This window comes from Mirounga angustirostris, unplaced genomic scaffold (assembly GCF_029215605.1).
Source record: "Mirounga angustirostris isolate CCGP_5_RB_7025 unplaced genomic scaffold, mMirAng1.0.hap1 SCAF_13, whole genome shotgun sequence".
Lineage (NCBI taxonomy): Eukaryota > Metazoa > Chordata > Mammalia > Carnivora > Phocidae > Mirounga > Mirounga angustirostris.
In genome coordinates this window covers 61,283,068-61,310,864 of record NW_026991721.1, presented here as the reverse complement: position 1 = coordinate 61,310,864, position 27,797 = coordinate 61,283,068, and the positions used below count along the sequence as shown (strand labels likewise).

The 27,797-nt window shown below is 41.3% G+C and overlaps 1 protein-coding gene and 1 long non-coding RNA gene across 9 annotated transcripts in view; one reads left to right on the top strand and one right to left on the bottom strand.

The window, feature by feature from the left end:
- Nucleotides 1-8,325: 8,325 nt before the first annotated feature.
- LOC123857395 (uncharacterized) lies at nucleotides 8,326-11,089 on the bottom strand. Its single transcript, XR_006793857.3, has 3 exons — nucleotides 10,869-11,089; nucleotides 9,697-9,765; nucleotides 8,326-9,578 (listed from the first exon to the last, which is right to left on the bottom strand). It is a non-coding gene; the product is annotated as an uncharacterized LOC123857395 (long non-coding RNA).
- Nucleotides 9,465-27,797, top strand: part of STK33 (serine/threonine kinase 33) — a 160,283-nt gene continuing 141,950 nt past the window's right edge. For 6 of the 8 annotated variants that reach the window (XM_054512074.2, XM_054512073.2, XM_045894194.2 and 3 more), the window contains exon 1: nucleotides 11,254-11,481. The gene's annotated coding sequence lies outside the window, so the exon portion shown is untranslated. Of the gene's footprint in view, nucleotides 9,554-9,736; nucleotides 9,877-11,253; nucleotides 11,482-17,623; nucleotides 17,714-27,797 lie in introns of those variants that run through there. The other 2 variants (XM_054512072.1, XM_064577070.1) reach the window with 2 other exon arrangements.

The window sequence follows — 27,797 nt, the reverse complement described above, 5'->3', positions numbered from 1 at the left end:
CTTGATGGCAGTGCTGGTTTCTACAGTAGACCCATTAGCTCCTAATTCTCTCGCTTTTCCAACAATTCTGTGAACTCTCTCAACAAATATTTTATAGAATCATTTTCTGCTTAAATGAACCAGAATTGGTTTCTTTTCATTGGAAATAAGCACCCTAACTGATGCAGAGATCTCGGAGAATCTCATCAAGTCAGCGACCCACTCTCTGAGCTCCAGAGTCCTGCTGTCTATTGGACATGTACACTTCGGTGTCTCGATGTCACCTGACATACTAGCCAGTCCCCAGCACCCTTAACATATTCTTCCTTATGTAGTCTCTATCTCGGAAGCTAGGAAGAAAACCAGGGGGATGTGGTATCAGAGAAGTTTGTGTTTCAAGGAAGGATGATCACTTTTAAAAAAATATTTATTTGGAAGAGAGAGCACGAGAGCATGCACATGAGTGGGTGGGAGAAGCAGAGGTAGAGGGAGAAGCAGACTCCCTGCTGAGCAGGGAGCCTGACGTGGGGCTCGATCCCAGGACCCTGGGATCATGACTTGAGCCGAAGGCAGGTGCTTAACCAACTGAGCCACCCAGGCACCCCAGATGATCATCACTTTTAATGCTTAAGACGAGACCTGGAAGTCTCTCTGACCCCCACCCTTCCCAGAGTGGCCCAAATACCCAAAACATTACCCATGCCTGTTCCGAGCTTTCTGCTATGTTTGTCCTCCAATGCTGTCTTTCTCCAGGTCCCAGGGACATACAGCCTGACTACTCCCCACTCCTCAGCTTCCACAACAAGCTGCTATAGCAAGCCCACTCCCCAGAGCAAGCCCTACACTGGCAGGCAGGCCTACAGCAGACCCCTTCCTTTTGCACACATGGCCTGTGGATTGTTTTATCCACCGGGCAGTATAGGAAGAGTATTCAGGGCCTGATAAAAATAAGTCCTAAGAAAATTTAAAAATAAGAAAACCTAAATAAATATCTATTCAGTGTCTAAATGTTAAACCCTTGTTAATTTTATAACCATTTCACAATATTTCTCCTACACAGATGGAGGCCAGGGGTACAGCAACCCCCAGGAAGCTTAGGAATATCCTTTCAGTCCAGTGGGGGAAATAAAGCTCTGTTTTCAGTATAAGAGGATAGGCTCAACTGCTGTAATGACAACAAAAAAGATCCAAAGAAAGGGGCTTAAAAAATAGAAATGTATTTCTTTTTCAGGTTAATAGTCCCAGAGGTAAGCAAACAGATTAAGGTAGGTAGATGGCTCTGCTCTGTGAGATTGTCAAAGAACCCAGGTTCTTTATAAGGTCTGTTTTTACCATTCTCTAGGGTGTCACTTTCATCTGTGGGATTGAAGTGGTTGAGCAGTAGCTTATCTGTGTTCCTGTCTGGAGGAAGGGTAAAGAGAGAGGAAGTGGAAATAAGCAATTTCATTCAAAACCTGTATCTTGGAAGTTGTACACATCACTGCTTCTGATATGCAAATTCATGAAGCATTCCATATTTTTAAGTATCAGCTCTGAATCAAGATTATTGTTAGATTTCTTCCATGCATCCACATGTTCCATGCTAATGGGATGGTATTATGATAGAGTTGCATGGATAAAACCTGGTTTAGAAAAGAAAAAACAGGGTGCCTGGGTGGCTCAGTTGTTAAGCGTCTGCCTTCAGCTCAGGTCAGGATCCCAGGATCCCAGGATCCTGGGATCGAGTCCTGCCTGCATCGGGCTCCCTGCTCGGCGGGAGGCCTGCTTCTCCCTCTCCCACTCCCCCTGCTTGTGTTCCCTCTCTCACTGTGTCTCTCTCTGTCAAATAAATAAAATCTTTTTTTTTTTTAAAAAGAGAGAGACTTAAAAACCATATAAACCCATTGCGAAGTATGGAACTTACTTACATTCTGATTTAAAGAAACTAAAAATATCATGAGATAATTGGGAAAAGCTGAATGCTAACAGGATATTTGATGATATTAAAAACTTATTTTTTATGTTATTTGAATTTGTTATTTTAAATTTTTATGTTTTTTAGGCATTATAAAGGTTTGTTATAGTAGAGTATTAAAAATAATGAAAAGCCTGTAGAAAATGGTTAAATAATTAATAGAATATAATTTAAATTATATTTAAGGAGTCTATAGGGTATACTTTAAATGAGACAAAGATTCTCAAAGTCTTCGTTTGGATTAAGAATCTAACAGAGTAATGGGATGCATAAACGGAGAAGAAAATTCCAAAGTTCTTATTTCTGACAGCAGAGACGTCAGTTTAAAAAATTATCAAAAGAGGAATAAATTATTAATACAAGCAAACAGATTTGCAGAGTAGATTACCTTTTATAGAACATCATAACACCTTCTGAAGCACAGCCTCTTAAAAGATGCTTTTGTATGAATAACATTTCCAAGGCTCACTGAACAATCCTGCTCTGTGTTTTGTTTGAAACTTTCATGCAGTCTCCCCACCGGACAGGAGGGTAACACAGTCTAGTCTTTAGTGTTAGTTAGACTGGGTTGATTTTCACTAGCAGTTAGAATGGCCTAAATTTTCAAAACTAAGCACTAAAATTCTATCATTTCACTTTAAGACAAAATTTCCTGTCTAAGAAGTTTTAAGTGTATAATACAGAAAAGAACAACTACATAAAATACCTGGTACTTAGATCAAATACTAGATACTAGATCAAAAAACAAACAAACAAACCCAGTTGTAGAGGACATTATTGGGACAAGTGGGAAAATTTTAGTATGTGTCCGTAACTTGTATTAATATGAAATTTCCTGAGCGTGATAATTTGAACTGTGATTACAGGGGAGAATGGCTTTGTTCTTCAGTGATACATGCTCAAGTATTTAGGGACGAAGGGTCATGTTGCCTGCAACTCTTCAGGGTTCAGAAGAACTCTGTGTTGTATTATTAAAGGAAATGTGGCAAAAAGTTACCAATTGGTAAAGGTAGATGAAGGGTATATGGGTGTTCATTACACTGTTCTTGGGAAGCGAAGGGAAAATTTAATAAATGAAATATGAAGCATGCATCTAGAACAGCATCATGGAAAATACTTATGAGATGATGCCAATTTAAGAAAAAAGCAGAACACAGAATTATATATAAAATAAAAGAAAAAAGATATAAATATATTAGAATGTTGCCAGTGGTTGTCTTTTCTCCAAACTTTGCACTAAAAAGTTATATTGTATGTGTGTGTGTGTATATATATATATATAAAAGCTTTTATCATGGAATGTTTCACATATGATCTTGTGTGTCTTAGCTCAAAGCCCCCTCCTCAGAGAGCTTGTCCTAACCACCCAATCTGAAGTGGACCCCCAGCACTTTCTCTCACAATCTTGTTTTATTGTCATCCTAGCACTTTCTACTATATTATTTTTCCTTTTATGTCACTTGTTTTCTTGCTTATTGTCTGGATCACCCCTCATCTGATGTAAGCTTCCCGAGAGCAGAAATCTAGCCCAGACCCTCGAACAGTGCCTATAGTTGCTCAATAGCTATGTGTTGGATGAATGAGTGGCTCAGGTCTTTGTCATCCAACCTCCCATTTTACCGGGCACTCCGAAGTCTTGAGAAGGGGAAGAACTTGTCCAAGGTCCCTCATGAGTTCGTGGCGATGTTAGAACTAGAACTCAGGCTCTGTGACTCAGGTCTCTATAGGCTCTTCTTTCAAAATGTCTCAGGCTGAACTAGCTCCTGGGCACCAGGCAGGTGGCAGGAGTGAGAGAGGACGCACAGTGCATTCCCCTTGTTGCAGTGTACCGGAAGCCCCTAGGTGGCGCCAGCGGCGCTCCTTTAGCTCTAGGGAAAGGGAAAAAGTGGGTACAGGCAAACTCCAGAGGCACACTTGGATGAGAAGCGGGGTATTTGACAGTCTTGTCTCTCTACCGACTGCCCATTAGTTGTGAGGGAGAAAAAATGTACAGTAATTAGACAGTGGAGAAATCCACACCTTGACTATGTGACCAAACAAACATCACGGATGAGGACAGATGGACGTGCTGTGAGTCCAGAAGTACACTGTTAAGGACACAACATCACTTATACAGTATTGAAGCCCGGAATGCACAACCTGAATCTAATGAGAAAAACATCAGACAAGCTAAAAATGAGAAATGTCATATAAGGGCCAGGGGATAGGGGACTGGATTTTTTAAAAAAATGGTGTCACAAACAATGAAGAAAAACTGTGAAAATGTCCCAGATTAAAAGAGGCTAAAGAACAAAATGCAATACCTGAGACTAGACTGGGTCCTGTAGTGGAGGGAGATGCTATAAAGGACATTATCGGGTCAACTGACAAAACTGGAATATGGGCAGTAGACTACATTAGTGTATCGATGTTAAATATACTACAGCTGATTACTGTACTGTTGTTATGTAACGGTATATAAGGGAATATCCTTATTTTTAGGGAATATGCACTGGAGTAGTTAGGAGTAAAAGGCCATAGTGTATGAGACTTACCCTCAAATGGTGCAGGAAATATATATATATTTATATGTATATTTAAATATAGAAAGTATGTATTATATATTGGGAGTATATACTTTATATACTGAAATTAGAAAGAAATTATATATTTGTATATATACATATAAATAAAGCAAATGGGGTAAAATGTTAATAAGTGAATCTGGGTAAAGATTCTTTTTTTACTATTTTTACTTTTTAACTATTCTTGTTACTATTGGATATTATTTTTATTATTTTTATCTTTGCCACTTTTCTGTAACTGAAATTATTTCCAGAAAAACATGTAAGAAGCAAAACCAAAGTGAAGGATGGTGGTTGCAGGCACCTTCTCTGCCTGCCCTGTTTCTGCTGCCCGATTCAGAGCTGGCGTCCTGCCTCACTCGAGCGTGTCTTCTGCTGTCCCTTGCTTCAGTCATTCTCTCCTGAAAGGACTAAGTTTGGCTTCCAGCCCCTGAGGCTGAGATTGAAGCTGCAAAGAGGTAGAACTACTCTGTCCATGGCTGGGAAAGGTGCTGAGGCCTCTGTAAGGAATGTGGAGAAGCAGTGGAAGGCTCTGAGTCCTGTCTTCACTCCAACTCTGGCCTCTGGGGCCTGAGGGTATCTGTGGGATCAGCTCGTTGGAAGTCATCGGGCTCAGGCTGGGTTTCCCCAGCCATTCTGACGAGGCATCTGGTACCTGGGGGGCTCAACTGGGCTGGGTATGGGAAGAGCCTTGGCAGTATTGGGACAGGGAGGGCCTCACTATCCTTTCCCTCTGCCGACAGTTTCTTGGAAGTGACACAATCCGTTTTCTCTCCTGAGTCTGGCATGCTGGACACCCCTGATTCCTCAGGAGTCCTTCCAATCTTCCAATGATCTCCTTTGCATTAAATCAGCAACATGGGATGTCTGGTGATAGGGAGGTAGGACACTGGCCCCAAGTCTGACCCTGCACTTCTTCCTGGGATGACTTCTGGTGGTGTTTGCCCGGGCTCCATACACTTCAAATGTGAATAAGAGAGACTTCATCCCTTCATCCCCATGCAGGGACCTGCCTGGGCCTGACTCTCACCCAGACCTTCTCAGAGGAGAGGGAGGTCGAGTCTGCATTTTCATCACCCTAAAAAGAACCCCATACCTGTTAGCAGTCTCTCACCATTCCCCACCTCTTCACAGTCCCTAGCAACCACATAATCTACTTTCCCTATGTATAGATTTGCCTATTCTTGACATTTCACATAAGTCGAATCATACAATATATGAACCTTTGCATCTGACTTCTTCCACTTAGCACAATATTTTCAAGATGCATCCATGTTGTACCATGTATCAGTACTTCATTCCTTTTTATAGCCAAATAAATTCCATTGTATGGATATGCCAATGTGTATGGCATGAAGTACAGGTTCAAGTTCATTCCTTTTCATGTAGATATCCAGTTTGCCCAGCATCATTTGTTGAGAAGACTATTCTTCCCCCCATTGAATTATCTTAGCACTCTTGTCAATTGACCAGTGATGCATGGGTTCATTTCTGGACTCTCAGTTCTATCCATTGGTTCTATATGTTTATCCTTATGCCAGTCTGGCAGTGTTTTTTTTTTTTTTTTTTTTAAGATTTTATTTATTTTGAGACACAGAGATAGAGAGCACAAGTAGGGAGGAGGATCAGAGGGAGAGGGAGAAGCAGACTCCCCACTGAGCAGGGAGCCTGACGCCGGGCTCGATCCCAGGGCCCTGAGATCATGACCTGAGCAGAAGGCAGATGCCCAACCAACTGAGCCACCCAGATGCCCCTAGTCTGGCAGTCTTAATTAGTGTAGCATTATAGTAAGTTTGAAATTAAGAATTGTGAGCCCCCCAACTTTGTTCTTCTTTTTCATATTGTATTCCCTGCTCTGGGTTTCTTGCATCTCCCTGTGAATTTTAGGATCAGATTGTCAATTTCTGCAGAAAAGGCATCTGAAATTTTGAATTTGTAGATAAATGTGGGGATTATTGTCATCTTAACAATGTCAAGTCTTCCAGTCCATAAACATTAATTTAGTTTTGGTGTGCACTAACCTGACCTTTAATTAGATTTATTTGATAAGGAGGCTGGGTCAGACATCCTCAGTCAATCAGAAAAACTGAGTTAATTGTCAAATGTTTCATTTTGAACCGTGGGGATAAGGTACACCTCTACTTTTGTGAAGGTAGGAGAAGAGAAAAGATGGAAAGACTTGTATAAATTGGTAGATCCTACCAATAATTAAAGATAGATCTCATTAAGAAAAAGTTACATTTTGCATTATATACTTTTCAAGGACATGCACCCATTCAAGAAATCTTAAGATAACACATAATGATCTAAACATCTCTGAATTTATCTTATAGAACAGAAAAATTATAGGATGGTTTTTGTGATGTTGAGTGTCTCAGAAATCTTTTGAATAAGAGAGATACATATTAATTAATGCATAAAGCAACTCTTCTTGGCTTAAGAAAACTGAAGTCCATCCCTTCCCCCCAAACTTTGGAATTTTTACTGACAGGGCCAGCAAACCCTGGAACAAACTGTACTAATTGCTTCTATGTTTTGTTATAGTGACAAACTTCAATTCTGATCCCTCTTCCTTAAATGACAAGAAACTTGATATTGCACTTTAACAATGACGTTACCACATGGAGGGTTTAAGTAAACAGCATATAATGCTTGTGGCCAGCAGTGACATTAATAATTACTGGAAGGGACTGAGAGAAGATTGTTGTGTAGTAATGACCCCTGCAATAGATTCAGTTCCCTTGGCAGTATCGAGAGTTTGTCACGTTGGTAGTCATGGTGTTGCAATCCATTACCTTACCGAGAACTGACGACTTCAGCTAGGGTAACTAACCATAATATTTAATGTAGCTGCCTCGAGCCACTTGAAAACTTTGAAAAAAATTTTTTCTCTAAGGCATTTACATCAAGTGTTCCCGGGAAAACCCAGTACCTATATGTACACATTTTAGGGAGTTGTGTTTTATTTCCTCGTGTAGTTTCTCTGAGTCCTCTCTACAAATGTTAGTGATATTTGCACACTAGAAATGAATATTTGTCTATTTGTCCAGTTTACCTATCTACCTATTTATTCGTCTATATTTTACCATGTTCTACAAAGTCTTCCTCCCTCCCTCCCTTCCTTCCTTCCTTCCATTCTTTCATTTACTAATGCCATGATATTTTATTAAATAACTATTAAGTGCCAGGGACTGTCCCAAGCATTGGGAACAAGCAATAAGCAAAGAGGTTGGAGCTTAACTTCTGGTGAGGAAAGAAAGAAAATAAACAAGATTGTTTTAGGTGATGTTAAGATGACAACATAGGGTAATGTGATTGACTTTCGAGGTGGGACTACTTTAGATATAGGGGTCAGGGAAGGCTTCCCTGAGGAGGTGGCTAGTGGGCTGAAATCTACATGATGAAAAAGAACCAGCCTTGGGGAGGTATGGGGCAGATCCTTGTAGGTAGAGGAAATAGTACGTGCACGGTATTGGAAGCAGCTTAAAATAATACAGTCAATACAAGGAAAAAATACAAAAAGATGAAGGTAGAAATGAGGGAAAATGGAAGAGAGAGAACACGGGAAAGTCATAATGCTGGTATGCAAGCCATAATGTTCAGCAAAGTTATCAGAGTTGAGCTGCAACTTTCGTTCCTATCTTCCTGGAAGCCAAGGTGAGACGGGAAGTATGACCGATTTCACGGTATCTTTTCTTCATAAGGAAAAGAGGTGTCAGTGCTTCAAGGGGAAAAAGATTTTTTTTTTTTTCTGGCACTCAGGATGGAAATACATTTCTTGTGTGGACTTTTCTGTAAGGAACATAGAGTGATTGTATTAGTCATCAACTTTATGATAATTTGTTACAACAGCCGTATAAAACTAGTATAATTAGATCCATCTTGGATGCAATAACAGACACTCAGCCACTTGAACTAGCTTAAGCAAAAGAGGGCACTTTAATATAAAGATTTGAAATATTCCATGGAATTCTAGGAATGCAGCTCATTTCAGGAAATACTAGGATCGGGGATAGAAAACTGTCAGAACTCTCTTTGGTCTCTTTTCCTTTCTCTTTGTGGATCTTTTTCATCCTTCCTATTCTTTTCACATTTTTCTTGCAGCCTGGTCTTCTGTATTTCTCCAGGCCATGTGGTGGGAAGCATGTCTGTGGACATCAACTGATTTTCTCTGTTTCCATGTTAGCTACCTAGAGAAAAACTGAAATCTCTCAGTCCTACTTCCAAATTCCTGGGAGAGAGAGATGATTGGCTCAGCTTGAATCAGGTACCTACTTGGAGCAATCGACTGTAGCCTGGTGGCCTAGTTACCTTGTCTGAGGATCCAAGGCTAGTTTCCAGAAAAAGACACCGTTCTGCTGTTTTTTAAATACACTCATGTAGGGGGTGAAGAAACTGTTTAATGGGCTTAAACCAACATTAAAAAGAGATAAAAATATCTGGGTGCATAGCATGTGGTATGGATATTTTATAAAACTTGTTTCAGTTATTAAAGGTATAGGTGCATATGTATTGGATGATAACATAAAATGTATTTCTTTGGGTGGATTATGGTCTAAAAAGTTTGGGAAACTCTGGGATGGGCAATCTGGTAGGATTCTGTTACAGAGTTATAAAATAATGTCGTATTTCTTTTTTAACAGCATTTCTTTTTTTTAAAGATTTTATTTATTTATTTGAGAGAGAGGATGAGAGGAGAGAGAGAGCACATGGGAGGGGGGAGGGTCAGAGGGAGAAGCAGACTCCCCGCCGAGCAGGGAGCCCGATGCGGGACTCGATCCAGGGACTCCAGGATCATGACCTGAGCCGAAGGCAGTTGCTTAACCAACTGAGCCACCCAGGCGCCCTTTAACAGCATTTCTTAATATAAGCAGATGGCATAACGATAAAGCATGACTTGGTATGGGCAATTTTGCAAGGGTGATGATAAAGTGGTCTTTGTCTGGCTTGACTCAGGCTAAAATATAGTCCAGTGGTTTCCAATCTGGCTTGACATCACGCTCACTTGAAGACCTCTTGAAAATGATTTCATGGGATCTCTCGAATCAGAATTCCTGTAAGTGTAACCTTCAAACCTGAACCTGTATTTGAATACAAGATAAAGCAAAACAAACAGAACTCCCCAGATGTCTCTGATAGGTAGTCAGGTTCGGGACTCACTAACCCAGAGACGACATAGGGGAAGGGTCATCTGCATACCTTTCAAATAATTGTCCTAACTGCAGTTTCTCTCAACCAGGCTTTTCATTGGCCAGAGTGGGGAGAATTCTGTGACACAGAAGAGAAATGCCATATTCAGACTGGTTTCTCCTGGGTACATTGACACACCCTCTTGGTATTGCTGAATCTTTATTTGAAGGCAAGGAGTCTTCATGTAAGGTAAATTCTGGAGGTTTGAGAGTAATCCAAACCTTTTTCTCAAAGTCATAAAGTATCCCCAAACTGACATTGACCCCAGAGGATATTCTTGAAACTTTTATTTAATATAAAAAATTATTTTGCTTTATGACAACAACACCTTCATGCTGGATAAGCTCCGAATATAAGACAGAAATTAATAAGTTAATGAATACATAATTGACATTCTCACTGCGGTTAGGTGAATGGGGGTAAGTGTTTATGACATTCAGCTATAGTTTGTTTATTCAAATATAATAAAGAAACTGAATTTGAAAAAAAAAAGAGGTAAACATTTCAAATGTATTTCTTGGTAATGATCTGGAATCACCGCTGCTGATTAAAGAGAAATCTGTACACTTCACAGTAAATGAAACAGATGGCCAAGTTCATCTTCTTTTGTGGGACATTGTGCCACTACTCATGCTGGGATGGGGCAGCGTTGAGGGGGAAGAACGAGGAGAAAATTCTTGCAGGCTATTCCAGACCCTTGTTAAACAACAGTTCTGTATTTCTCCAGAACAAGGCCCCAAAGTTCTACAGTTCAGGATATGGTGGGGATTATTTACGCTTGCTAAATTTGCAAAACTGAAGTTAAAGTAAACCGCCCCCCCCCCGGGCCATTTTGAGTTTTCTAAGGAACCTGACAGCGTGAACCAGTTGCCAAAGGTAGCCCCACTTCTAAGCAATAAAATGAATGGACCTGCTGTACCGAGTTATTGGCTACTAATCAAATAACTTTTACAGGATATCTGCCTGAAATAATTAGGCCAGTAGGAAGAGAGTTGCAACTTCTCTCTGGGAATTGTCCTCGGGTCGGCGACGAGCGCTACCACCCTTCGCCCCGGGCCTCCGCGCAGCCCCGACGGCGGGGTCATCTCTCCATCTTGAGGGGCCAGCTCCGCACGCGCCGCGGGGCGCCCAGGGGGCCCCCGCCGCCCGAGCTCCGCCTGGGAACCGCCGCTGGGCCTCACCTCGGTGCCGGGACGGCACTGTTAGCAAGCTTTCATTTCGTGTCACGGGTGGCCGCCTCTCCGTCCCCGAGCCACGATTCCTCGGCCGGTTCCCGAGAGGACTGCGCGCCGGGCCCGCGGGCGCCTTTCCCCAGCCCGGCCGCCGGGCGAAGGGGCTTCGTCGCAGCCGACGCGCCGTGTCCCCGCGCGGCCCCCGTCCACCTCTCCGCGGCCGCCCCGCCGGCCGCCAAGTTTCTCCAGGGGCGGAATTCCGCGCTTGCCCCCCCCGGCCCCGCCCCCCGCGGCTGCCCCCCCCACTCCCCGCCCCCGCCCCCGCCGAGCGTGCGCGCCCCTCTGCGGCCGGCCGGCCCCCGGGCAGGGTGAGTGGCCTCCCGCGTCGCCGCAGCGCAGGGTCCGGGCCGTTGCTATGGCAACGCGCCGGCAAACGGGCCGCAGGGCCTCCCGCTGCGGGCGGGCCCGCCTCCCCTCCCAGTGTCTCCCCGGGCCCAGCCGTTGGGACCCCATTTTCCCCGGGTGTCCGAGGTGTGGGGTCGTCCCGTTCAGCTCCACCTTCTTACCTCACCCATCCTGGGACCTGACCCTTTTTGGAGGTTTAAAGCGAACTGACTGTAGGGTAAGTGTGATTTGGGAAAAGGAGCATGTCCTTACAGGTTTCTCTCTCTTTTTTATTTTTTTATTTTTATTTTTATTTTTTTAAGATTTTATTTATTTATTTGAGAGAGAGAATGAGATAGAGACAGAGAGCATGAGAGGGAGGAGGGTCAGAGGGAGAAGCAGGCTCCTCGCTGAGCAGGGAGCCCGATGCGGGACTCGATCCCGGGACTCCAGGATCATGACCTGAGCCGAAGGCAGTCGCTTAACCAACTGAGCCACCCAGGCGCCCCTCTCTCTCTTTTTTAATCTCCTAGCGCCTGGCTCCTGGTAGGGCCTCATTATATGGTACTTCTTACAGCACTGGATCTAGCCTCTTGCACGCAGTAGATGCAATTCGAGGAGCTAGAATGGCCTACGAGCAGCCCCTTACTGGCTAGGTGGAAAGGTAACTTCAGCACTCTTACCTCTTTCCTCATCCGACAGTGCAGACTGTAATTTCTGACAAAGTCGTGGGCTTGCTGGAGCCTGTCAAACTGCTTTGCGAACCATGAATGTAAAGCACTTGAGAGTTAGGCATTAGGGATACTTGCATGCTACCAGTGGTTTCATCCTCCTGGTCCCACAGCACCAGCTAAGACAGACCTTCTTTTTTTGTTTGACCACCAAACAGCTCCAATATCCAACTGGAAAATAGGGTGGTCGTGCGTCGGAGGAGGGCTCTGTGAATGGAAAGAAACACCAACAGCTTTTGAACCTAAACTTCTCCCTTGCTTTCTGCACTTCCCCAGGCGCATGGCTTCAGGTTACAACCAGTACACGGCTGCTTCACACCTTTAAATTTCTAGCCCCCGTAAATCTCTAGAGTTTCTTTGTTCGTTTCTGTTTTTTCATTTAGCAACATTTATTTAGGATCTATTACATGCTTGGCGTTGAGGTTACAATTGGCACTGAGGTTACAAAAAAAGTTGGTCCTTTTTAAAAAAATTTATTTTAGTTACATTCATTTCATTAACATACAGTGTATTATTAGTTTCAGAGGTAGAGTTCAGTGATTCATCAGCCTTATATAATACCCAGTGCTCATTACATTACGTGCCTTCCTTAATGCCCAGCACCTATTTACCCCATTCCCTCCAGCAATCCTCTGTTTCCTATGATTAAGCGTCTCTTATGGTTTGTCTCCCTCTCTGGTTTCGTCTCGTTTTATTTTTCCCTCCATTCCTCTATGGTCCTCTGTTTTGTTTCTTAAATTCCACATATGTGTGAAATCATATGATAATTGTCTTTCTCTGACTGATTTATTTCGCTTAGCATGATATCCTCTAGTTCCATCCACATCATTGCAAATGGCAAGATTTCATTTTTGATGGCTGTGTGTGTGTGTGTGTGTGTGTACATCTTCCTAATCCATTTATCTGTGGGTGGACATCTGGGCTCTTTCCATAGTTTGGCTATTGTGGACATTTCTGCTATAAACATTGGGGTGCAGGTGCCCCTTCGGATTACTACATTTGTATCTTTGGGGTAAATACCTAGCAATGCAATTGCTGGGTTGTAGGGTAGCTCTATTTTTTTTTTAAATTTATTTTATTTTTTTATTCTTATGTTAATCCCCATACATTACATCATTAGTTTTAGATGTGGTGTTCCATGATTCATTGTTTGTGCATAACACCCAGTGCTCCATGCAGAACGTGCCCTCCTCAATACCCATCACCAGGCTAACCCACCCTCCCACCCCCCTCCCCTCTAGAACCCTCAGTTTGTTTTTCAGAGTCCATCGTCTCTCATGGTTCGTCTACCCCTCCGATTTCCCCCGCTTCATTCTTCCCCTCCTGTAGGGTAGCTCTATTTTTAACTTTTTGAGGACCCTCCATACTGTTTTCCAGAGTGGCTGTACCAGCTTGCATTCCCACAGCAGTGTAAGACGTTTCCTCTTTCTCCACATCCTCGTCAATATTTGTCGTTTCCTGACTTGTTAATTTTAGCCATTCTGACTGGTGTGAGGTCTTGTGATTTTGATTTGTATTTCCCTGATGCTGAGTGATGTTGAGCATTTTTTCATGTGTCTGTTGGCCATTTGTATGTCTTCTTTGGAGAAATGTCTGTTCATGTCTTTTGCCCATTTCTTGATTAGATTAATCCTTGAGTGTTGAGTTTGATAAGTTCTTTATAGATTTTGGATACTAACCCTTTAACAAATAATCCCAAAATTTGTATGGGATCAGAAAAGACCCCGAATAGCCAAAGGAAAGTTGAAAAAGAAAACTAAACCTGGTGCTATCACAATTCCGGACTTCAAGCTCTATTACAAAGTTGTAATCATCAAGACAGTTAAGGTACTGGCACAACAACAGACACATAGATCAATGGAACAGAACAGAGAGCCCAGAAATGGACCCTCAACTCTATGGTCACCTCATCTTCGACAAAGCAGGAAAGAATGTCCAATGGAAAAAAGGCAGTCTCTTCAACAAATGGTGTTGGGAAAATTGGACAGCCACATGCAGAAGGATGAAACTGGACCACTTTCTTACACCATCCACAAAAATAGACTCAAAATGGAGAAAGGATCTCTAGTGTTTTTCTTTCTTTCTTTCTTTCTTTCTTTCTTTCTTTCTTTCTTTCTTTCTTTCTTTCTTTTCTTTCTTCTTTCTTTCTTTCTTTCTTTCTTTCTTTCTTTCTTTCTTTCTTTCTTTCAGATTTTATTTATTTACTTGACAGAGAGAGAGAGCACAAGTAGGGGGAGGCAGCAGGCAGAGGGAGAAGCAGGCTCCTCGCTGAGTGGGGAGCCCAATGTGGGGCTCAATCCCAGGACCTTAGGATCATGACCTGAGCTGAAGGCAGATGCTTTACTGACTGAACCACCCAAGCGCCCTGATCTCTAGTCTTTCTATCTCAGTGAATCACACCATCCTCCATCTAGTTTGCAAGCCAGAAATCTTGGACTCATCCTTCACACCTGCCTTTCCCTCTCCTTCCATCTCTAAATCATCATCAAGGTCTGTTCATTTTTTCTTCAAACCAATCTCAAATCCATCCACTTATTTCTGTCCTTAACCACTGTCACCCTAGACCAAGCTACCATTATCTCTTCCTGGGTCTCCTATAGTAGCCTCCTAACTGTTTCAAAGGTATTCATCCTGTCCTGTTAATATTTCTATCTGCTCTTTGCCCTGCGGCCAGAGTCATCTTTTAAAAATTAAAATTTGATTATGATACCTCTCTTCTCCCCCATTGCCCCCTGCTTAAAATCCACCATGACTTCTCATTGCTCTTAGGATAAAGATACAACTCCTTAATGTGGCCTACAAATTGTGTGACTATATACTTTAACAGCCAGACCAAGATACTTTTGAGAATAAAAGACACTGTTGTTATTTACATGGGGATTGTTTCTCAGCATTCTGGGGCAAATGGAACCCTTCCTATAAGGCCCTGTGGTACCTTCCTCTTCTCCAGCCCCTGGTTCTCTGGGTTCCAGTTACATCGGCTCTTTTTCAGTCCCTTGTCGTCATTTTCCCTCCTACCAAGGGCCTTTGTGTGTGCTCTTCTCCGTGCCTTTTCTCTTTAGTCTATTTAACTCTTGCTCATCCTTCATATCTTAGATCAAATGTTTACTCAGGAAAACTGCCTCTGACCACTCTGTCTGGGGCAGACCCCCTTGGCTATAGTCTCTTCTGACACCAGTTCTCTTTCCTTGCCCTTGTCACAATTCCAATTTTATTTGTCTGTGTGACTGGTACCTGGTATGTAGTTAATAAATACTTGAATATTTGAATTATAGACATTTCCCATGTCATTAGTTTCTGGAAATATCACGTAGTGGTTTAGAGCCCAGACTGCAGAGCTAGATAGATGGATGTTTAGATTTGAATTTCAGCTCCCCCACATTCCCTTATCTGAAACCGGTGGGGCTAGTTGTCTTTTAAAGTTCAGAGTGTTTCTGATTATAGAAAGATAACATGGCATATATACTGTATCCCTTGTGAGTGGGGTCTGGGGCAGCACCATGTAATCAAACCCATTGATTTTTCTTTAGTGAGATGATGTCACTCTAAGTGCGAGAAAGGTTATACATAGTTTTGTATCGCTTCAGGTCAGGTTTTGCCAACAAATGAGTTTGCTACAAAGTGTTGCAAGCACTTTTTGGATTTTAGGATTTCCGATAAGGGCACGTGAGTCTGTCCCAACGTAACCTTGAGGCAATCACTTAACTTCCCTGTGCCTCAGATTCCTCAGCTGTAAAATGGAGAGGGTCAGAGGGGAACCTAATCCACAGATTCCATTTGTGTTGTTGTGAGGAGTAAATGTGTTAATATAAATTGACCCCACGGGCGCCTGGGTGGCTCAGTTGGTTAAGCGACTGCCTTCGGCTCAGGTCATGATCCTGGAGTCCCAGGATCGAGTCCCGCATCGGGCTCCCTGCTCGGCAGGGAGCCTGCTTCTCCCTCTGACCCTCCCCCCTCTCATGTGCTCTCTGTCTCTCTCATTCTCTCTGTCTCAAATAAATAAATAAAATCTTAAAAAAAAAAATTGACCCTTGAACAACATGGGGTTTAGGGGCACCAATCCCCCATGCAGTTGAAAATCCATGTATAGCTTTTGACTCCCCTGCACTTAACTGCTAATAATAGCCTACAGTTGATCGGAAGTCTGACCGGTAACATAAACAATTGATTAATTGATGTATGGCATAGTGTATTCTTACAAGAAAGCAAGCTGGAGAGAAGAAAATGTTATTAATAGGATCATAAGGAGAGAAAATACATATACAGTACTATACTGTATTTATTGGAAAAAATCCACATGTAAATGGACCTGCGCAGTTCACACCTGTGTTGTCCAAAGGTCAACTGTACATGTTAACTGCTTAGAACAGTGAATGGTCTTTAGTCAGTGCTATAGCAGGATCAACTCTTATTATATCATTTTTATTGACTTCATCATAATCCACATTGTGCATGAACCATTATTTATTTACTTATGGCACTTTACTTATTGTTGGGTATTTATATTTCAAGTACAAAAATGAAGAGAAAAAGTTTATATTTAAGTCTTTTGACTAGATTTTTGATAACTGAAGATCAGTTCCTAAAAATGCAATTAGGGTCAAAGTGCAGGATCATTGTGACTGCTCTTGAAACGAATGGCTGCCTTCAGAAAGATTATACCCATTTGCCACCCCACAATCAGTTTTGTGTGATACTTGCGTTAGCATTATCATTTTTAGAAATCTTGGCTAATTTCACAGAAAAAAACAGCACCTCCCTATTTTAACTCACATCTTTCATTATTGATGTTTTTAAGCATTACAAAAATCTTGTTGTTTCTGTGAATCACCTGCACAAACTCAATGGTGGCTTTTATCTTGGAGTCAGGTTTTTTTTTAATCAGTTGTTTGTTTGATTTCTGCCTCCCCCAGCCCAGGCAGAAATCAGTATGCTGAGCTTTGGTTGGAATTCGCTGGATAGATCTCCCTGGAGGCTGGGGCGAGCTGTTACTTGCCTGCAAGCTCCGGAGCAATGTGGAAAGCTGTGTTTCAGAGGCTAGGTCCTTGGGGAAATCTGAAATCAGGTCCAGAAACTGACTGTGTGTTTATCTGACTCTTCGGTCTCACAGGACTTGGAAGAAAGAGGGCAGGAGGTAGGAGGCAAATGGCCAAGGCAGAAGGAGGCAGAGTGATTCTGAAATCTGGGAGGGAGAAGCCTTAACCTCCTTTCCGTAGGGACCGTGCAATTTCTTGTGAGGCTGAGGAGGGGAATGCTGGGGGTACTGTCTTGGTCAGACACTGAGGTGTGTGGGTTCTTGTTAGAGTAAGGCTATTAACCCTTCCTTGTCCTATGGGGGCATCCGCCCACAATTGCCATTTCATTTCATTGATGATGGTTTTTGATTTCTAGAAACTAAAACAATTTTATGTTGTCTACCTGTTAATATTTTCCTCTTTGATTCATTGTTTTTATGCTTAGAAAGCCCTTCCCATGCAGAGACAAAAGAACTCTGTATTTTCTTAAAAAATGCTAGTTTGTGATGTCAGCATATCAAGGAAGAGTTAATGCAAGTAAGTAAAAGAGGATTGAGTAGTGTGATTTCCATTCCAAACCTAAAAGATGCTGATACAAAGAGAGATCCTCATGTCATCTTCATGTCTCCTTCAGGAAGAGCCTACACTGCTCCAGGCGAGCTGAGGAAGACTTTTTCTGATGTGGTCTGTCACACATGGTGAACTTGTAGAATCATATCCTGAGGTACTTTTAGAAGTGTCCTAAAAGGAGAAAATGTGATCTCTGAAGATTCTTTCTACTTCTTTTGTCCTCTATATGATGCTATATAGTATTTCAAGCACTTACAATTGTTAGATACTGAGAAATAATTTCCTTGTTTTAAAAGAGGCTTAAAAAAAGGAAAATGTAATGTAAAATTAATTGCTGACCTTGGTGCTGGTAAATTAGTATGTTTTAAGATGAGTTTCAGAAAGAATTTTCCTTTCTGCCAAGCTTCAGTACGGATCAGTGAGGCAAATTGTGTTTTGCTCGGATATGTCTTAGGGTTCCAGAATGTGAAGAGTGGACAACTTATTGTTAAACCTCATTGATATATCCTTCCTTAGTTTATTAACTAAAATAAATTGTAGAGAACCTGATCACCTCACAAACTCCTGCAGTTTTTCCCACCTGAAGTTCTTTTATTTCAGAAAAGTTTATAAGGTGAGGGGCAGTGACTTTTATATTTAATCAGAATATCTTTTCTACTTACAATGGACTATTATCTTTCTTAATAGCCATTGATGTGTCAGTTTGAGTATCAGTGAGAATGTGGTATTACATGAGGAAGATAAAGCAAAAAGAAACAGCTTTCTTTTGATGAAGATAAGTTAATTTAGAAATACTGTTTACCCCAGGGGAATTCTACCAAACATTTAAAGAAGAATTAATACCTATTCTTCTGAAACTGTTCCAAAAAATAGAAATGGAAGGAAAACTTCCAAACTCGTTTTATGAGGCCACCATTACCTTGATCCCAAAACCAGACAAAGACCCCATCAAAAAGGAGAATTACAGACCAATATCCTTGATGAACATGGATGCAAAAATTCTCACCAAAATACTAGCCAATAGGATCCAACAGTACATTAAAAGGATTATTCACCATGACCAAGTGGGATTTATCCCTGGGCTGCAAGGTTGGTTCAACATCCACAAATGAATCAACGTGATACAATACATTAACAAAAGAAAGAACAAGAATCATATGACCCTCTCAATAGATGCAGAAAAAGCATTTGACAAAGTACAGCATCTTTTCTTGATCAAAACTCTTCAGAGTATAGGGATAGAGGGTACACACCTCAATATCATAAAAGCCATCTATGAAAAACCTACAGCGAATATCATTCTCAATGGGGAAAAACAGAGCTTCCCCCCTAAGGTCAGGAACACAGCAGGGATGTCCACTATCACCACTGCTATTCAACATAGTATTAGAAGTCCTAGCCACAGCAATCAGACAACAAAAAGAAATAAAAGGCATCCAAATCGGCAAAGAAGAAGTCAAACTCTCATTCTTTGCAGATGATATGATACTTTATGTGGAAAACCCAAAAGACTCCACCCCCAAACTGCTAGAACTCATACAGGAATTCAGTAAAGTGGCAGGATATAAAATCAATGCACAGAAATCAGTGGCATTCCTATACACCAACAACAAGACAGAAGAAAGAGAAATTAAGGAGTCGATCCCATTTACAATTGCACCCAAAACCATAAGATACCTAGGAATAAATCTAACCAAAGAGGCAAAGGATCTGTACTCAGAAAACTATAAAATACTCATGAAAGAAATTGAGGAAGACACAAAGAAATGGAAAAATGTTCCATGCTCATGGATTGGAAGAACAAATATTGTGAAGATGTCAATGCTACCTAGAGCAATCTACACATTCAATGCAATCCCCATCAAAATACCATCCACTTTTTTCAAAGAAATGGAACAAATAATCCTAAAATTTGTATGGAATCAGAAAAGACCCCGAATAGGCAGAAGAATGTTGAAAAAGAAAAGCAAAGCTGGCGGTATCACAATTCCAGACTTCCAGCTCTATTACAAAGCTGTCATCATCAAGAAAGTATGGTACTGGCACAAAAACAGACAGATAGATCAATGGCACAGAATAGAGAGCCCAGAAATGGACCCTCAACTCTATGGTCAACTAGTCTTCGACAAAGCAGGAAAGAATGTCCATTGGAAAAAAGACAGTCCCTTCAACAAATGGTGTTGGGAAAATTGGACAGCCACATGCAGAAGAATGAAACTGGACCATTTCCTTACACCACACACAAAAATAGACTCGAAATGGCTGAAAGACCTCAATGTGAGACAGGAGTCCATCAAATTCTAAAGGAAAACACAGGCAGCAACCTCTTTGACCTCAGCCGCAACAAGTTCTTCCTAGAAACATCGCCAAAGGCAAGGGAAGCAAGGGCAAAAATGAACTATTGGGACTTCATCAAGATAAAAGGCTTTTGCACAGCAAAAGAAACAGTCAACAAAACCAAAAGACAACTGACAGAATGGGAGAAGATATTTGCAAGTGACATATCAGATAAAGGGCTAGTATCCAAAATCTATAAAGAACTTATCAAACTCAACACCCAAAGAACAAATGACCCAATCAAGAAATGGGCAGAAGACATGAACAGACATTTTTCCAAAGAAGACATCCAAATGGCCAACAGACACATGAAAAAGTGCTCAACATCGCTTGGCATCAGGGAAATCCAAATCAAAACCTCAATGAGATATCACCTCACACCAGTCTGAATGGCTAAAATTAACAAGTCAGGAAACGACAGATGTTGGCGGGGATGCAGAGAAAGGGGAACCCTCCTACACTGTTGGTGGGAATGCAAGCTGGTGCAACCACTCTGGAAAACAGTATGGAGGTTCCTCAAAAAGTTGAAAATAGAGCTACCATAGGATCCAGCAATTGCACTACTGGGTATTTACCCCAAAGATACAAATGTAGGGATCCGAAGGGGTACGTGCACCCCACTGTTTATAGCAGCAATGTCCACAATAGCCAAACTGTGGAAAGAGCCAAGATGTCCATGTCCATCGACAGATGAATGGATAAAGAAGATGTGGTATACACACACACACACACACACACACACACACACACAATGGAATATTATGCAGCCATCAAAAGGAATGAGATCTTGCCATTTGCAACAACGTGGATGGAACTGGAGGGTGTTATGCTGAGTGAAATAAGTCAATCAGAGAAAGACATGTATCATATGACCTCACTGATATGAGGAATTCTTAATCTCAGGAAACAAACTGAAGGTTGCTGGAGTGGTGGGGGGTGGGAAGGATGGGGTGGCTGGGTGATAGACATTGGGGAGGGTATGTGCTATGGTGAGTGCTGTGAATTGTGCAAGACTGTTGAATCACAGATCTGTACCTCTGAACAAATAATGCAATATATGTTAAGGAAAAAAAAAAGAAGAAGAGGGCGCCTGGGTGGCTCAGTTGGTTAAGCGACTGCCTTCGGCTCAGGTCATGATCCTGGAGTCCCAGGATCGAGTCCCGCATCAGGCTCCCTGCTCAGCGGGGGGTCTGCTTCTCCCTCTGACCCTCTTCCCTCTTGTGCTGTCTCTCATTCTCTCTCTCAAATAAATAAATAAAATCTTTAAAAAAAAAACAGAAGAAGAAGATAGCAGGAGGAGAAGAATGAAGGGGGGGAAATCGGAGGGGGAGACGAACCATGAGAGATGATGGACTCTGAAAAACAAACTGAGGGTTCTAGAGGGGAGGGGGGTGGGAGGATGGGTTAGCCTGGTGGTGGGTATTAAAGAGGGCACGTTCTGCATGGAGCACTGGGTGTTATGCACAAACAATGAATCATGGAACACTACATCAAAAACTAATGATGTAATGTATGGTGATTAACATAACAATAAAAAATTAAAAAAAAGAAATACTGTTATCATTTGCCTTAATTTTTGATCTATACAATTTGGTAAACATTATTAACTATTATAAATATTCATTCAAATATTTATTGAGTGTGTATGATGAGAATATTGCATTATATTTTCACTTTTATGTAGTGTGTGTACAAAGTTTGCTTGTGATTCAATATTCCTAACATGAGCTGTGCTTATTTGGAAAAATTGGTCATTTGGACTCACACATGTTCATTCAGGGAATCTAGGAAAAGCCTTATAGAAAATGTTCATCCAGTCTCCGAGGTTGAGATGCTGGTAATTGGAAGTGCTATTCTGTTACATTGTCGTTACCACGGTGGAATGCTCATCTGCAGCAGCAGAGGTGGCGGGGAGAGAATCCGTTTACCATTTACCAAAGGCAGTGCATCTGAGGCTCAGGTTCTTATACCTGAATTCTTTCAAGTCTGTTTGCTGTTAGCAGATCTAACACAGAGGCTCTTCTCTCTGCTCTAGGGAGCTCAGCTTGCAACCAGCTGAGATATTGGGAAGAAAGCAAATATTTATCCTTGGATGTTTTTCATGGAAATCAAATTAATTTTTCCTCCCAACCTTTATGTTGGTGTTCAGTTTATGTTGGTGTTCAGTTTACGGCAATAAAATTCAATGCTTTTCATATTTGTTATTATGAAAGTAAACACCAATGTGCAGCAGTGATTTTCAAGTTAACTTAATTGCTTTTCTGTCAAATCTCTTTGATGGTACATATGTTATAAGGTGTACACTTAGCTCATTTTTATAGTTGCACCTCTTTTATAGAGATATAATTAGCATACTATAAAATTCACCTGTTTAAAGTGTACAATCAAGTGTTTAGTGTATCACTAGGCTTTGCAGCCATCACCACTATCTAATTCCAGAAGCTGTCCTCACCTCAAAAGAGAAATCCCACATCTATTAGCAGTCAATCTGCCCCCTCCCCCCCATTCTCCCCTCCCCTAGCACCTGGCAAACACTAATCTATGGTTTGTCTATTGCATAAATGGAATCATACAATATGAGGCCTTTTGCATTTGGCTTCTCTCACTTAACACAGTGTTTTTCAGAATCATTTCTGTTGTAGGGTTTTTTTTTTTGTTTGTTTTTTGTTTTTTGTGAGAGAGAGAGAAAGAGAGAGGGTGAGTCGGGGGAGGGGCAGGGGGAGAGAGAGAATCCCAGGCAGCCTCCAGGCTCCACACAGAGCCTGACATGGGGCTGGATCCCACAACCCTGAGATCATGATCCGAGCCAATATTAAGAGTAGAACACTAAACTTCCTGAGCCACCCAGGTACCCCTTCATTCCTTTTTTATGACTGAGTACAATTCCATTGTATAGGTATAGCACATTTTACTTATACATTCATCAGTAGATGGCCATTTGGGTTGTTTCCTTTTTTGGCTATCATGAATAAAGCTGCTATGAATATTTACATGCGAGTTTTTGGGTAAACATATGTTTTCATTTCTCTTGAGTATATATATCTGAAAGTGAAATTGCTCATCATATAATAACTCTGTGTTTAACTTTTTGAAGAGTGCCAAGGTGTTTTCCAAAGTAGTTGCACCATTTTGCATTCCCACCACAATGTGCAGGGGTTCTCATGTCTCCATATCCTCACCAGTGCTTGTTTGTCTGTCTTTTTGATTATAGCCATCCAGTAGGTGAGAAGAGGTACCTTGTTATAGTTCTGATTTGCATTTTCTTCATAACTAATTATGTTGAACATCTTTCCGTGTGTTTGTTGTCATTTGTGTATCTTTTTTGGAGAAATATTTATTTAAATCCTTTGTTTATTTTTTATTTAGATTGTTGAGTTTTAATTTATATATTCTGGATACTAGACCCTTGTCGGACAGATGTTTTACAAATATCACATTATGTAGATTGTCTTTTTACTTTCTTGGTAGTGGCCTTTGAGGAACAAAAGTTTTTAATTTTATGAAGTCCAGTATATCTATTCTTGCTTGGCTTTCAGTGTCATATCTAAAAAACTATTGCCTAAGTCAAGGTCACAAAGATTTACCTGTATGTTTTCTTTTAAGAGTTTTGTGGTTTTAGCTCTTACATTTAGGTCTTTGATCCATTTTGAGTTAATTTTTGTATATGTGTGAGGTAGGTGTCCAAATCCATTCTTTGGTGTGTGGATATCCAGTTGTCCCAGAACTATTTGCTGTATACCTCACAAGTCAACCTGTGAGTCATGTTTTGGGGAAACACTTTGGCTGATTCCTTATCTCAATTAGATGCCACCGTTCTACACACTGGACATTTGAGGCAAAGGAACATATGTATTGCTAGCTAGGAACTAGGACTTTAGTTCCACGTTTCTATGTAGGTTTGTAACTTGGTGAATTGGCTTGTAGGAAATGTAAGCTTCGGGGCTACTTCCCTCTCTAATCCCCCTTAAGGCCTCTAGGTGGACCTATGTGGCTGCTTCCTTGCCATCTTTTCTCTGAATCATAACCTGATTCCCATCTGACCTTCTGGGGAAAGGAGAAGAGCCAAGGAGAAGTTGCTTCCTCCCTTCTTTAGAAAGGCCCTAAAATTTTCCTTCCAGCCTCATGGGAGGAACAGAAAAGCCGTGTGAACCTTCCCACAAAGAAAAGGAGGGGGATCCTCAAGGGAAGACAGATCTTGTCACCTCTCTGTGCCACCCCTTGACAGCTCCTCTCTCTGGAATTATGACCTAATTGGGCCTTGGCTGATTTCGGCACTCCTTTTCCTTGAAATGGAATGATAAGGAAGATAGCTTTGCATTCCTTCCAGAGATTCAGGTGGTATTGTGGGAAAAGCTTAGGATTGGGGTCAGGTTCACCTGAGTTCAGAGTTTGGTTCTGCATCTCGAACTTAGGTTTTTTTATCTATAAAATGGGGTTTATAATCACAGTTTCCCAGGATGATTATGAAAAACAAATCAAATATCATATGTAAAGTACCTAACAAATTTGTAGCCCTTAAGTAAATGCTAGTTTCCCTTCTCTCTCTTCCAAATTTTCTGGGAAATTTGTATAAATCTGTACAAATACAGTTTTTAAAAAAACTCCATAGGATCTTAGAGTTGGAAGGGACCTTCATACTTCTGATTATAACACTTTGTTGAATCTGTCAGAGCTCTTTTCATGTTTATTTACTTGATTTATTCCATTAGTATCGATCACTTACTTTATTTCAGACACTGTTCTCTCTCTGTCAGAAGTCAGTGGAGAGATGACAGACATACACGACACAGGCCTGATGCATGCTTATCACTTCACTCATCCTCATTTCTCTCATTTGATTCATCCCTCACGAAATGATGAGCTAGACAGTATCATAGATTCTTGGAATGCAGAGATGCAGTCTTGGAGAGCTCATGGTCTCTAGTGGAGGGAAGTACACCAAGCAAGGATCATATCCTGCCGGGGGCGCTGTTAGAGACACACGGACAGGTGCTGTGGGAGTGGGAGGAGAGCACTCCTCAGTCTGCTTGCGGGAGTCAGGGAAGAATGAGCAAAAGGGGAAAGGAGTCTGAGGCAGGAAGACAGCAGGCTCAAAGGCCCGGATGCGGGAAAGAGTATTCTTTAAGGGAGCTAACCCCCAGGGAAATAATCAGAGACAGTAACTAGATAGGATAGTAGTGCCCAGCTTACCAAGAGACTGTTATGCTGGGCTGAGATTTGAGGTCCGTTTTGATGGGAGAAAACTGAAGCACAATTTGTAGTTAAGAATTAACATCTATCTTGGCTTTGTTCTTATTCTAAGCCTAGCTTTCAAAACATCTTTTCTTTGTCTTTTGTCTTTGGCATTTTCCCCAAGCATCTGCTATTTTAGGCTTTTGCCTTGGTGATTCTCTTCATATAGCATCCGGCCACTTTGGTATCGTCCTGGGTTACTAGCCTAGCTACTTTGGAGTGATAACTCATGGAGAGCTCCCTCGGTGTCAGTATGCTTTCTCTGGAAGAGTCTATCTCCTGTTTGCCCCGGGACTCAGTAATGGGAAAGACCCACCCTGTGGTAGAGAGAGGGCTGTCAGAGGAGGGCCGGCTACATGGGGAAGCCCCCAGAACTAGACATACTGTCAGCTGACGCTTCTGATGTTGCCAGAGCCTCAGCTCCCTCCTACTCTTCTCCCATAGTCTCTCACTGACTGACTCTGCTCTGGGGCTGTGGCTCTCCGGCCTCTCTTGCTTTGCCTTATTCTGAGTCACTGAGGGAATGAGGAGTGGCCCCGAAGCTCAGGAATCTTAGCGTTGTTAGTGGCAGCCATCCTCCACACATCTAGTCACTTATCTCCTCAAGACACAGTCCAAGCAGACTTTTCTGACATGAGAGAACACGTCTGAATTTCCAGAGGTCACTTATGTAGGGCTTTGTTTGGAGATCCTCCCTGTTGTAGAAATCATTGAAGAAACTAGCCTTGGGAAGATTGGGTAGGGGTGGAAGGGAGAATGGAGGGCATGACAGCTACTTTCAGGTATCTGAAGGGTTGGGTAAGGATAGGGGACAAGGTGCCAGATTTTGGTCTGGAATTCTGGCCCTACCTCTTACTAGCTTTGTTTTTTAAATCTAAATTCTTTTAAGCCTAAAATCATTCTGCGATTTAATAAATGTATCAGGCAGTGCCTCTACCGATTAGATCTGGATTCTTAAGGCAGATTGAGTGGCAGCATTTTAGCATTTTGGGCTCAGCCACTAGTGAATTGAAGTTGTAATAGCTGTATTTATTATACCCAGAATTGAATGAGTTATTAATAAACCATTCCTTAGCCCCGTATTATCTCTGTTTTACAGACTAATTTTTTTCAATAGGATTTCCTTAATTGTATCAAATATTTCATTCCTAGAATGCTTAACATGTCTGATTGGCATAATCTCCAGGGAAACTAGGCAGTCTTAATTACATCTAATGTTTTGATTTCATTTGATTCTTTAGATGAGATTAAAAGTAATTTATTTTAAAGGCTATGACTACTCTCTGTATACCTATGCTTACTGTGAATTTAGAAAGCGTTGGCCATATTACATTAGCATTATCAGGATATCAGATAATTTAGATTGTGGACTAGTATATAGGGTAGTTAACTTCTTTCAGAACAAAAAGCTTGATGACACTATTTTTTTCACTACCTTCCCCCCACTTTTCTCATCACTGTCTTTGGATAGAATTGATTTATATTTTCTGTTCAATTAACCATTTCCATAGTATATGTCAAGACTTGCTCCTGAGGAAGTAGAGGGTTCTTGGGGTTGACTCTTCCCAAAATATGTTTCCTAGTGAATAAATGTTGGTAGTAATTTGTAGAATATGATTTTTAGTTCTAGATGTCATGTTTCACCCAGAGGAAGGTGAAGGGTCTGGGATGGTGAAGCATCTTTACATGATATGAAGAATGGCTGAGGGTCTTAGAGATACAGAAAAGATGGTTTGCCTCTAGGAAACATGATCAAGGGGACACATGCTCTTTTTCTTCATATCTAGAAGACTGAGATCTGCTAAAGAGGGACAAGGCATATCTGTAGGAAGGACAGACCAGTCGTGACCTGTAGGAAAATTTATATGGAAACCATTTTGGCTCAATATGAAGAGAAACATTTCATCATGGGTGGCCATTGAAATGAGGTTTTGGGGAAAGTAAAGAATGGGTTCCCTGCTGTTGGGGAACTTTTAACAGTGTCTATGTCAGCAAAATCTGATCTTCCATGAAGAAAAAAAATCCCATATACCAGATGTCCTTTGGTGTTCTTCCCAGTTCCTGGATTCTGTGGTGGCCTCCCCCCACTCCTGATACTATGATATGGCTACTTCTACATTCTAGGTTTTGCTTTAGTGATTTGCACGTGATTGAGTTAATCTTCCTGAACAACCATAGCACAGAAGGCTATGATGTGGTAGATAAAAACTGCCTGGCATGATAATTCACAAAGTGGATATATACCATGTGCACATATATACTTATATATCTGTTTTGTATAATGGAGAGTTATTATGCTTTCATGGTTTTGTCCTCTGTTCCTATTGTTATAAAATATCATGTGCTTTAAAGACCTCTGAGTCTCAGAAGAAGCACTTTCTTTATTTTGACATTTATTTATCAAATTGATTTTTAAAGAATACAGCTCTGTTAAGTTTTCCAAATAGAGCTAATGAAGAGCCTTCATGGGAGTAGGAATTAAAAGCTGGTGGTTCTATTGTGAGATTATTTGAGAAAGATCTACAAATAAAATTGTATAGACATTCAATTAGTGTCTCGGAAATTTAAGAATAGGAAGTGAGAACACTATGGTCATTTTGGAAAATTGTGTTTTTAGACTTACTTATTAATTGGGTTGTTGAGTGCGGCATTAGTGGTTTCAAAGGGCA